A 13,209-nucleotide genomic window follows, 5' to 3' on the forward strand; every position below is an offset into this window, starting at 1 on the left:
TACCACTTGCAGAATTTTGCATAGCACAACTCTGCAAACTTTACCCACCCCTAGTATTGAACTGGAATAATTGGTACGGTGGGCCTCATGCTGACAATGTTTTGCCTGCATGAGGGTGTTGGGAGAGAAAGTAGGATTTTTCCCAAGTGTACGTATTGCTGATGTCGTTTTAACAGGGTTGGGCCTAGTGCTGCTAGCGATATTTCAGAATATGATTTATGCCCAGCAGTACCTGATTTACATGTTGTGTTAGTTAATGTGTGTGTTGAATGCAAATCTTCTTTACATCCACAACACGTGTATCCTCTTTTGTAACTCTCAGTGTATTTATTGTGTAAGAGTTCTGTGCCGGTGCTTCACACATTACCCCTGTGATAAGCCTGACTACCTAGTGCCAAGCTACCCAAGGTTGAGCGCAGATTATACAGTGAGTGTAGTTACCCACTTCTGATGGGAGCTAGGGCCTTGCTGCTGCCAACCAGAATGTGCTGCCTCCAACACTTGTTTTTTCACTGGAAAGCTTTGTTAAGTGTAAGTTATTGATTCTTCTGATCATAAGATATTTATATATGTTTCAAGAATCCTTAGTTTAAAAGAAGTTATGGTTATAAAACTAACCCTAAAATTGGCCACTTACAATCATCTACACAAATCAATATATTGTGTATTAAACATAATGCGATACAAACTTCCTTTACCCTGATTTTAAGAGCAAACTTCAGTTCACTGGTGAGCAGCAGAAAATCATAGGCAGAAACTGCATAATTTTAGAAATTCTAAAGAACAGAAAACCCCAAACATTTAAGTGAGACTTCCCTTGTCTAGATTTGCATTTTTGAACTCTGTCTTAAACTACTTCAGGCTAAATCAATATATAATTCTAGTATGCCAAAAGTAGGTGAAAGTACACTTCTTCAGACTTCACCTTCCCAGATAATGTTACCCATATAGTTTTGAATAATGCTCATACACCACTTAGTATCTTTCAAGTGCTCTGCTGCCCTAGTGGCTAGGTCTGCACTATAGAAATATAGAAACACATTAAATTAAATATATGCTATTGTCGCGTAGGCTCTCATTATTCTAATTTGAGCGGCAGAATCGCCTGCTGTGTGGGAGACTGCGTCTTAACCCACTACAGGTGACACATGTCACCCTAATCTGGGTTTTGCTCCTGCTAACTAGCAGTGCCTCATCTCTACCCAAGAGCAGAGATGATTGGGCAGCCAAGCACATAACACAATTGACTTCTCAAGGAAATCGTGGTGACTCAGGTCCCATCCGTTTCTCTCAGTTACATTAGACTCATATACACAAAGACAAACAGAGGCAGTATATGTTTCAATAAGGTTTTTAATGAAGCAACTGCATCTTAGATAGAAAAGCATGTATTGCAATAACCAGGATGAAACAGCATGACAGAATTAGAATGGTGACAAGGAGAGTGAAGCATAGAAATAACGCTACTATATTGTCACTAAGGTCAATAAACTAATTCCTACCTAGGATATGATAGAGCACAACATGTTAAGCTCTAGTTCTGCCGTCATGTTCCCCTGGGAAAACATCATCCCCCATACCTGAGCAAAGGCCTGAGGTCTGCATAAGCAGCTGTAGCGAAGTTTATGATGATCTGCGTGCAGCAGTATCAAATCCAGTGTCACCACATCAATTTTATTCTCCAGTGAGGCCCTCATTGTTTCAAGAGCAGCACCAATCTTTTCCATTCCTGCAATCAAGGTGTCCAGCTTAGCACTAATGGTGAGTTGAGGTGGGGTATGTCCAGGTTTCCTGTTTTCTGGTCTGGCTGATGGTGTGATGCACAAGGAGCCACAGGAGTCTCCTGTGTATTTGTGTGTAAGCACCCCATTATGAGGAAATGTAATCGGGTGGCCTTGCAAAGGCTTTGGTTGGTCCTATATGTCCATTTATTTGTACGTGACAGCAGTCTATGAAGTGAATTCCCACACACCTCCTTGTCGTCACACTGTTCCAAGTTCGCCAGTATCACTTATGGAGTGTGATAATGTGGAGCGGCTATCTCCAGGCACTGAAAGGGATGCTGCGGGAAATAGTGGTTCTATGTTGCAGGACCCGCTTGTCTGCACCTCAGGTCATTTGATGCACAGCAGCATGAGCAGTTCCGGACATGACTATATAGATTGTGTCCTGTTGTGGCTGTCGCAATGGTGGCTTTCCCCCAGGGCCCAATATAAGGCCTGAGCTGCAGGCATCCACCTTTCTTGCAAGTTCAAGCCTGTAATGGACATCGTGCTGTTGGCGCTGTCTCACAGAGTACGGCAATTTCAGAGCCTGCTGCCGCTTGCCACCAATCCAGCCAATAGGTGAAGGGAAAGGGGGGCTGGAGGGGCCACCACTGGTAGGCTTCTAGCTGTCCACTGTGGATCCAGAACCCTGGTCCCAAAAGTGACGGTAAAGTGACGGTAAAGTGACGGATATACCACCAGCCGTATTACGAGTCCATTATATCCTATGGAACTCGTAATATGGCTGGTGGTATATCCGTCACATTTGGGATGGATTAACACCTCCTCCAAAGTTGTAATAACCCCCAATATCCATGCACAAGGGATGACATGCATTCCATTGCATCAAGGCACCAGCTCACCTTGTTGTGTAGCCATTTGAGTTATAGCTCCATGCACGTTAATTTAACACACTAAGCCGCTGTGCACTTTAATCTAGATATATTTTATTCAGCTTTGTCTTATTATTGTTACAATAACCATTTTTACGGTCTTGTTTTATTTCCGTCTATCTAACTGTTTTTGCCTAGGCCAGCACTCTGTTCTCAAAGAAGACATTCTTGATCACTCTGTGCTTCTTCCAAGGCTACATCAGGGTACATTGCAGGTGAACGTGGTAGAAGTTTGGTCTCCAAAATTCATAGAAAATACACATCCTTACGTAGGGACACTTTCTCAGAATATCAGCTGTGTTATTATAAAAACACTTCCTTGTCCCTTACACGATAGAGGGAGATTCCAGCCAGGGAACCACGACTGTATGCTGATTGTCGAATGCTTTGCTACAGATGCTAACACAGACCACAGTGCTTTGCTCAGGTATGGGTGTTAATGAATTCCCAGGGGAACCCGAAGGGCAGAATTAGAGCTTAACATGCTCTGCTCTATCCTAGCCTAGGTAGGGATTAGCCCATCGAAAATAGTGACAATATGATAACGTTGTTTTTATGCTTCACTCTTCTCATCACAATTTTAATACTGTCATGTTGTGTCGTCCTGATTATTGCAGCTCACGCTTTGCTATATAAGATGCAGTTGTTTCATTAAATTAATTGAAACATATACTGCTTCTGTTTGTCATTTATATATGAGACTGGATTGTAAGTGAGAGAACCGGATGAGACCTGAGTGACCACAACTTCCCTGAGAAGCCAAGTATGTAATGCGTTCGGCTGCCTAATCAATACTATCATTTGATGGGGATGAGACACTGCTAGTTAGCCGGAGCAAAACCTGGATTGGAGCGACAGGTGTCACCTGCAGTGGGTTAGACTCATTTTCCCACTCCGTGGACGATTCTGCCGCTCAAAATCCAGTAGTCTCCTTAGAGTAATGAGAGCCTACGCGACATGGCGCCGCCAACGTTTGGTCAGGTTCTAATTTTCGGGTCCTCCGGAGTTTCTCTGTCTCATTATATATAATGACAACTCAATACCGTATACGGAGATGTCCGTGGTACTGAGGATTTCCACCCCAGCTACGTAGGCTATCCTATTTTGCAGCTGGAGGTTGTTCAAGCTTGAACTTTAAAAGGAAAACCCTATTTGGTGTGCCTTCTCTGAACTTGTAGTCAGTCTATAATGGCGAATCCATAGCAGGTACAAATAGCAGTTAATATGAGACAACCTCTAACTACACATTTATTAGCAAATGGTCCAATGCCCCAGGGCGTTCCAGTCACATTCGTGGTAGACGTCCATGCAGCTTATAGAACAGAACGTTTTTATTCTTGGGTCACATTTCCAGCAGTTGATGGGAACACAAATACATTTAATCATTATACATTTGTGAATGCGCCTGGACAATACAGAGCATATGCATATTTAGAAATACCTTTATCTTATCAAGAACATAACAATTGGCTTGATGTCACCCTACCCCACACAATATTACCAGTAAGGTTAGATCCTCTAAGTAATAATGGTCCTACCTGGCCTTTATTGGCCACCTATACACCACATCCTGAAGTTGCAAATTTAGCAGTGGCTGAGGATATATAGACGATTAGTACAATACGTAATGCAAACATTAAATACAAACCCAGCATGTGCTGCTCCATTACATCCACATGCAGCAACACCAGGTATAAAGCCTGCAACTGTACATTCAATAATGGGTAAAGTACCCGCCAAACCGGAGGAAACACCGTTTTGGTTAGCACAAAAGATGAATGCGCTGGAGGCAGTATTTCCCCATACGGGACCGCAGGATAAACATAGAATATTAACGATGTGCTTGCCTTTTGGGATGGTCCCTACAGTAGATAACTGTAATACCTGGGGCACGGTATTTGCCGAGCTCTATACAACCGCACACAGGACACCGACACTTGCCAATTTACCGGAGGTGTTGAAACAAATTCAAGATGAGTATGGGGCTGCCCCAGCCCTAGATTTGGGGATGCAATTGATGGGTAATTTTGCCACAGTTTCCTCAAACATTTTAAGTAACCTTAAAGGGGAAGCAGTCGCACTTGCAGTGCACATGCGGCTCAGTGACGTTCCGCAACAGGATCAGGAACGCAAGCTGCCTAAAATAATAGCAGAAACTTATTCTAGCATAGGTTGGGACAGTCTCGGGGCCAGACCATCTAAACCACAATTTCAGGGCAAATCAAACAAAGATTTTCCCAAACAAGCTCCGAGGGCTAAAAGAAACGCTGGGATAAAAAACAACAAACTCCTAAAAAAAGAGAGGGGAGACTCTACGCGTATGGAGTCCCCACAGAACAGATATAATCTCAGAAATAGATATAATATAAAAACGCCTGATAGATATCAATATGCTGATATATGCCAATCGCGTTCCTTTCAGGACTCATCGGAAAAACGAAATGAGAGAGGTAGGCGATCAGAGCGAAGGACAGAGTACGTGAAACCGAGACAGGAATCACAACGCTCTTCGGAGATTTCTGTTGAAAAGTAAGAGAAACCCGCTGAACAAAAACCACAATTCAAAAAGAAAAAAAGTGGCAGCAGTCACAGTTCGACCTGCCACTCAGGAAGAGGGTCCTCTTGAAGAACAAGAAGTGGGCTCTAGCACTGCTAGACAGCGTGGCAAAGGTCGCAATAGTTTGCCGGAATCTTCTAGAGCACCTGGAGGTGAAAGCAACTGATGACTTTATACAAGTAGAAACTGCGGACATGTGTGTCTCCACGCCTTATAGGATATATAAAGTAACGCTACATTTAGATAGAGACATTGAGCGCATAATAGACGCAATCTTTTGGGATCGTGTAGTAAACATATATGATGTTTTGTTGGCCGAACAAGATTGGCTACCTGAATTCGTCCGCACCTGCCCATATGAAGAAGACGTTATTAAGCCTTCCTTCTCGCCCCTTGTTCCAGAGGAACTCGCTGAATCCTATGCCATTGATTGGGCTTTGGCAGAGGCACCTGCGTTATACCAAAATCATGTAGGATGGGATAAAGAATCCCCCTACCATGTAATTGCAATTAAAAATGAACCTCAACCCCAACCTTAGTATCCTATAAAACACGAAGCAAAAGCACCTGTGAGAGAAATACTCACGCAATTAGAGTACCAGGGCGTAATTGAACCCTGTGTCTCCCCAATGAATAATCCATTATTCCCAGTAGCTAAACCAGACCATTCATATGGAATAGTCTTAGACTACAGACACCTAAACAGTCACACACGCACTTATGCCATACAAAACTCACATAGCACAGCACTAATGAAAAATATAGTGCGTACAAAATACAAAACAACACTGGACATTTCCAATGTTTTTTTCTGCCAGAATATAGCTCCTGATAGTAGAGACTTAACAAGTTTCAGAGCACTAGGCTCTCAGAAAAAAATTCTGTCATTTACCTCAGGGGTATAAGAACAGTCCAGGACTGTTCGCAGCTCATGTGACAGCAATTTTGCAAGAGATTGATCCTGAAGCATTGTCCTATGTAGATTATATATATTTTATGGTTGATGAACTACTGCAACATCTAAGACGGGTAGCCCGCATTGTTGTAGGATTTGCTGAATTTGGCTACAAATTTAATTTAAAAAAAACTAAAATTGCCTTCCTCAGTGTCCTGTTTCTGGGATATGAGCTATCAAGTGAAGGAAAGAGTCTAGTGCCACAATTCTTAGAGAAATGCGCACAGTTACAACCACCAAATACGATTAAAAAACTTCAATCTCTGTTGGGTTTCCTAAATTTTGGCAGAATTTACATTCCAGATTATGCTACATGCATAAAACCATTATATGATCTGATACGTCCCGATTTTTCAAGTACATTCTGAACAAATGAACGTACAAGCATTCTTCGAGATTTGCAAACAAACATGCTTGCCACACAACACTTACACATGAGGGACAACAAAACACATTTGGTCATCAGAGTAATAGCTGGTGCCATCGGTTTCACCTATGTGACATTTAATGAAGGTGAGACAGTCCCGATTGCATACAAATCACACTTACATTCAGCGGCAGAACAACGCTTTGCTTCCACTGAGAAAATTCTCACTGCAGTACAGATGGCTGTCATTAAAGAAAGAACACTTGCCCAAGGAAAACGCATTATTGTCGTTTCTCCGATCCCAGCCCTAGAGGCTGTTACAAAAGCCAGCGCTCCGAACGCAAAAGCATTACATCCACATTGAATACAATGGGCTACGTCTTTGACAGCCACTGATGTAGACTACACTTTTGACCCAAAATTACAAACTCAAGAATTTTTACAAAACGAAGTAGAATACCCAGTCCCATCAAATACATTGCCTATTGAACAATATAATAGAGTCATGTACACCGATGGCTCAGCACAACCTGCAATTGGCACAAAGCACCAATATTCTGCTGCTTGCGCAGTCGTAAGTGGCTATATGGAGGGCAATAAATGTTGTCCTCTACATACATTTACGCAAACCCTAGGGGATTGCACAGCACGGTTGACAGAACTAAAGGCCCAGCTGATGGCACTGGAGCACACGGATCCTGCACAGCCTATGTTGATTGTTTGTGATTCATATTATTAAGTCCAGCGCTTTAATGAATACCTGCATTATTGGCACCAGCATAGCTTCAGAGATTCCAAAGGCAACACCATCAAACACAGACTTCTGTGGGGGAAAGTAACAGATATGAAAGAGACGCAACCAAATGTCCATGTTCTACATACACTTGGACACCAGCGCGTTGGGATACACATTGCTGGAAATACATTGGCTGATGAAGCCGCAAAGTCAGCAGTGGTTGTGGCTGCTGTATCTGCAGTGACTCGTTTGAGTTCAAAACCGGACGCATACATATGGGCTGCAGTGACAGCTCCGGCTGGTGGTACGCCCTATCCTAAAGGATTTTCTGAGAAATATTCCTACTGAATGGGAGGTATGTTGAACGCTGAGGTTAAGATACCAGGCATAGGGTTACAAGACATTCTCAATAGAGATATAAGATCACAATTGATTAAAGCAGCGCATGAGGGGGTGGCATCTGCCCATGCTGGTGTGGCGGCTAAAATTTTGATCATGCATGCCCGTTATTGGTTGCCAGGTCTCTAAAAAGAGACCAAGCAGTATGTCCTTTGTTGTGACATCTGTCAACAAATTAAAGTTTCCACTGCCAAAGGCCCGCCGCAGACACCCCTCTTGATTTCAAACAAACCATTACAATGTGTGAACTTGTATCATTGTGGTCCCCTAACACTGGATAGTGCCTACAAGTATATTTTAGTCCCAGTTGATTCATGCTCCTGATTTTTATGGGTGTGGCCATAACGCTCAGCTGATGCTCGGACTGTTATTAAAGATTTGCGAGTCTTTATCGTACATATGCGGTTGCGGCTTTCCATTCGGACCAGGGCCCTGCTTTCGCCTCAAGGGCATTCAGGGACGCCATGGCTTTGTTGGGGGTCCAACTCCATTACTCGTCTCCATTTCATCCCGAGGGAAATAGTGTAGTGGAGCAATTAAACCGTGATTTAAAGCAATCCTTAACAGCCAGAGTCTTAGGTATGGGTCATAGTTGGCTTAACTACCTATATGGAGTCCAGAGAGCACTTAATAATCTGCCTAGAAGGTCCCTAGGGGGTCGTACTTCCAATGCGTGCCTGTTCGGAACTCAAATGTATGTTCCGGATCTGGATGGTCCTGGCGCGGAGGTAGCAGAAACACATTTTGACATAAATGAGCGTGTCACTGTCTTACAGGAATTGCAACAGTTCCGTGACAATAATTCTTCTATCAGTGCTGCCTCCACAGGAATCAAAGATGTGCCTGTAATATCTACCGGCTGGATTCCCAGAGTTGGGGATCTTGTAAGTGAGAAAGTTGCTGTGAAAAAGGAATTTGGCCCTTCTTATCTAGCACCAGTCCCAGTATAAGGGATACACAGTACCAGAACTGTAATTCTACCACCGTTGGCAGGTGCCAAAGAAAATCGTTTTGTCTCCATCGACAATGTCAAATTACACCATGTGGCCGATCCTGCACAACCGACCAAGAGCAACATCCAGTAGTTCCTGAATCCCTCTCACTACTGGTCAAGAAGTTCCTCTACAAGTTGTTTACACCAACACCGACACCTCTCCGAGCTTGGGGAGGGTGGAAGATGATCTTGCATTGGTTCCACTAACATCACACAACATAGAAATGGTTGACCGAGTTGACTCAATTCCACCACGGGAAACACCAACTCCACCACTGACCACGGCTCCACCATTTGCACGAACTACTTCTGGATATTTTGCCGACTACCACCTACTAAAGATATACATATATTAATGATGAATACTAAATTTATATATTCAGAATCCTTTGTTTCCCGGTTGTCTATAGAAGGCTATGAATATTGGCTGAAGTAGACCGATCTGAAAAGTCTATGGGGAACATAAAATTGGCAAATAAAGGGAAGGGATGCTTTATTTAAAGCATGCCTCATTCCTGTACAAATGATATTTTTAAATGAAGCAGTAAACAAGCAAGTTGTTTAGGCTTAGCTAAAATTAAGGAATTAAACATGCCCAGGATACCTGCCCCTGCAAAGTTTTATAAATGGAAAAAAAAAATTCAAATGCAACTGAAGATCAGCTCGACGAATGGGTCCAGAATGGTAAATTTAATGTTTCACTGACATTTCCTGGTGGGTGGTTATTGTGGCCAATAGATACCAATGGGTGTCATCAATGTTTTATTAACTCCTCTGGGGGTTTTAGAGCTAGTAGGCCAGACCCTCGCTATATATCAACCGAACTTGCGGGTATAGTTACAACATATAGGCCCTCATTACAACATTGGTGGTAAATGCCGCTTACCGCCGTGCAGAAGAACGCCAACACAAGGACGCAGCCGCGGAATTCCACTACAGCTATTACGACCCGCAGCTCAGAAACTGCCAAAATCTAGACACCCACACAAGTCCGTGACACCAAAGATCAGTGATAAACTGGTGATAACAAAACCTCCACCGTCACGCCAACAGAAATACGCCCACACTATCACGACCCACGAATGCACGCTCAAAATGCACACACATTTACAAAACACTACCACATTGGACAAATCGAAATACACACACCTGATACACATACACACACCACTCCCACACACCCAATACAATATAAAACACACACCCACATTACCCACAAACCATTACTACCCAAAAATTTGAAGAAGGCCAGAGAGACAGCAAAGCAAAGACAACACCATCATACTGAAGCACACAACATCATCACACATACACATCCACGCACAAAACACCACAAACCCCTAAACATCACCCCACACATCACCCACACCACCCCATAGCACCGCAAAGACACACCAGGTTTTCTGAGGAGGAGCTCAGGGTCATGGTGGAGGAAATCATCCGGGTAGAGCCACAGCTATTCGGATCACAGGTGCAGCACACCACCATAGCAAGGAAGATGGAGCTATGGCGCAGAATCGTGGACAGGGTCAACGCAGTGGGACAGCACCCAAGAACACGGGATGACATCATGAAGAGGTGGAACGACCTACGGGGGAAGGTGCGTTCCGTGATCTCAAGACACCACATCGCAGTTCAGAGGACTGGTGGCGGACCCCACCTCCTCCCCCACAACTAACAACATGGGAGGAGCAGGTCTTGGCTATACTTCATCCTGTGGGCCTCATGGGAGTAGCTGGAGGAATGGACTCTGGTAAGTTAAATCTTTAACTACTTCATCCCCCACCCTACCTGCATGCTATCACATACCCCCACCCTCGCCCTCACCCCCATCACTCCAACTCTTCGCATATGTCCCACTATCACAAACCACACATCCCAACACCAAGCCCTGCATGCAACAACAAAGCATGGACACCCATCACCAATGCATGTCCACTACACATACCCACACAGACCCCTAAACAATTATCACACAAGGTCCTACACAGGAATGGAAGCACTGGGGTACAGGGTCACCCACCCATTGCACACCATGGCACACACAGATGCAATAAACATGCCTTTACACCCCTGCAGGACCCCTACCTAATGCCACCAGACAGGAGGTTCCAGACATGTCCAATCCACCCACAGAAGAGGCCCACATTGATGACAGCAGCTATGTCCAACTGGATTTAGATGACCAGCCCGGCCCATCTGGGACCCCGGGACAGTCGGTTCCCCTCACAGAGTCACAGGCCACCACAGAGCCTCCCCCCTCAGGAAACACCAGCACAGCACCCACCCAGCGGGCCCATACCTCTGTCCCCAGGACACGTCAAGCAGCAGTGTGTCCACCACTACAGGGAACCCAGGCTAACCCACCACCCTAAGAACAGCAGGGACCTGGGGGCAGTGGTAATTGGACACACGGTTCAGGGGACAGAGACCCAGGAAAACAGGGGAACTGGGAGGGCTGCCGTGCGACAGGTGGAGGACAGGCCCAGGGAACCCACTCTCCACGAGGCCCTCTCCAACATCATGGGAGCCTACCATCATTCCCAGGAGACGATGGCAACGGTACTGGCCAAGTTTCAGGAGACCCAGCGGCTGCAGGAGGAACAGTATTTGGGGTTCAGGGAGGAACTCAAATCCATCAGTACCACCCTGGGCACCATTGTAGGGGTGCTGAAGGACCTCGCGAACACCAGGAGGGACACTGTGGCACAACAAGGGGCCCCTGACACTAGCCTGAACGATGAACTGCCCACCACCTCCGCCGGTGCTAGTGGACAGGAGGCACTGCCACAGGACCACGACACCAGCACCCCACCCCCTGCAGATGGAGAACCACCCCGCAAGCGGTCCCTGAGATCCAGGACAAAGACAGAGAACAATGCCAAGACCCCCACCAAGAAATGAGACCACCCTGATTGTCATCCTCTGTCCCACTTTGTCACCCTGTCCATCCATCAACTGCCCTAGCTCCACTTCCTATGCTTCTTTGGACAATGCACCTGTGAGACAAATAGACTGGACTCTGCCATGGACATTCCTCCACCATCACCCCTGACCATTTTACAACCCCCTCCACTAATTTGCAGTTAACTAAACACCCTTGAATCAGAAAACAATCTGTAGTCAGTCTGTGGTTTCACAAATGTATATTTGCTATAACTAAGGAAAATACCAATGTCCATTGTATTGTCAATATACCTATGTCACACAGCTCTAGTCCATGAGGTACCATAGCAGAGTGGGTCCCACATCTGTGAAATCAAAAGGGAAAGTGACAAATCAGGATCCATACACTGGGTGAAAGTGACAGACAGATGAGAGGTTGAACAATTTTATCAGATGTAGGAGGCAGTGATGTCTTCTTACCTGTGTCTCAATGGAAGTATTGATGGATCACTGTGTTTCTGTTGTCTATGTACTCTTCTTCTGCCTCCTCTTCTTCACTGTCCTCAGGCTCCACAGCTGCCACAACACCTCCTTCAGAACCATCGTTGTTGTAATATTGTTGTATTAATGATATGAACATTTGTAATATAGTATGTTGTCCTAATTATATAACACCACTGTTATTATTTACTTAACCCAACTACCACATGACTATTTCCTTATAATTACATGTGTGTTATTCTTACTAGTAAAATGGTGCACTCCTTTCCTCTCCTTTGGAATGTTGACTAATGGTACAACCGGGAGTGCACCTTAGAATGTTGATGAAGAGAGTGGACAGTAGGATAGAAGCTGTAAGCAGTGGAGGTGTTATGCAAGGAGTCTATTCAATAAACTGGACGTTAATTCTACTGGTCTCTGCTGATTGCAAGTTATTACAGAGGAATCTTTGGTGACGAGGATGGGATACTGCGCAGGGGCCGTGAAGACTCCTTGCCCCTGATATATTCAGCACCTCAGTGTGATGTATCTGCTGCTCGTGTAGAACCAAGAAGGTATAGTCAAGTTTTGCCTTCATTGACTGCTATAGCGTCGCAAGCCTGGAAGGTTTATCAGTGCGGACCTTATATGCGTGAAAAGCAGAACATAGCAGCAGAGTACGTTTGCCTATTTTCATATTGAGATCCTCAGCGGTGAGGGCTGTCTGGCACTTTATGGATAGAGACATTTGGTGGTGTGCGTTGCACTTCATAATATAAAGGAACTGTGTGCGGAAAAACTCAGGGAAACCCCCCTCCTTCAGCACGTCATCAAGGAGTGTGCTGTGAGAAGAGTATAGTGGCTAGATTGTACGTGTTGTCCAAGTCGGATCAATGCGGCTTGAACGTTTCACTTAGCGTGGCGTGTGAGAGTTCCAGTGCGGCACGCTAAACGGGTGAAGCGCTGAGGGGAACTTTTACTCCGAGCATATTTGCCTGCACAGCGGGTGAAGAATATAATGCCTAATTGTTCGCGTTAGTCAAGTAGGAACAACACGGTCTGATCGATTCACTCAGCGCGGCGTGTGAAAGTTCCAATGCGGCGTTAACGTGTGAAGCGCTGAAGGAAATTTTTACTCCGAGCGTCCTTGCCTACTCATACTCTGGAGAGATCTGC

This window comes from Pleurodeles waltl, chromosome 4_2, assembly GCF_031143425.1.
Source record: "Pleurodeles waltl isolate 20211129_DDA chromosome 4_2, aPleWal1.hap1.20221129, whole genome shotgun sequence".
NCBI lineage: Eukaryota > Metazoa > Chordata > Amphibia > Caudata > Salamandridae > Pleurodeles > Pleurodeles waltl.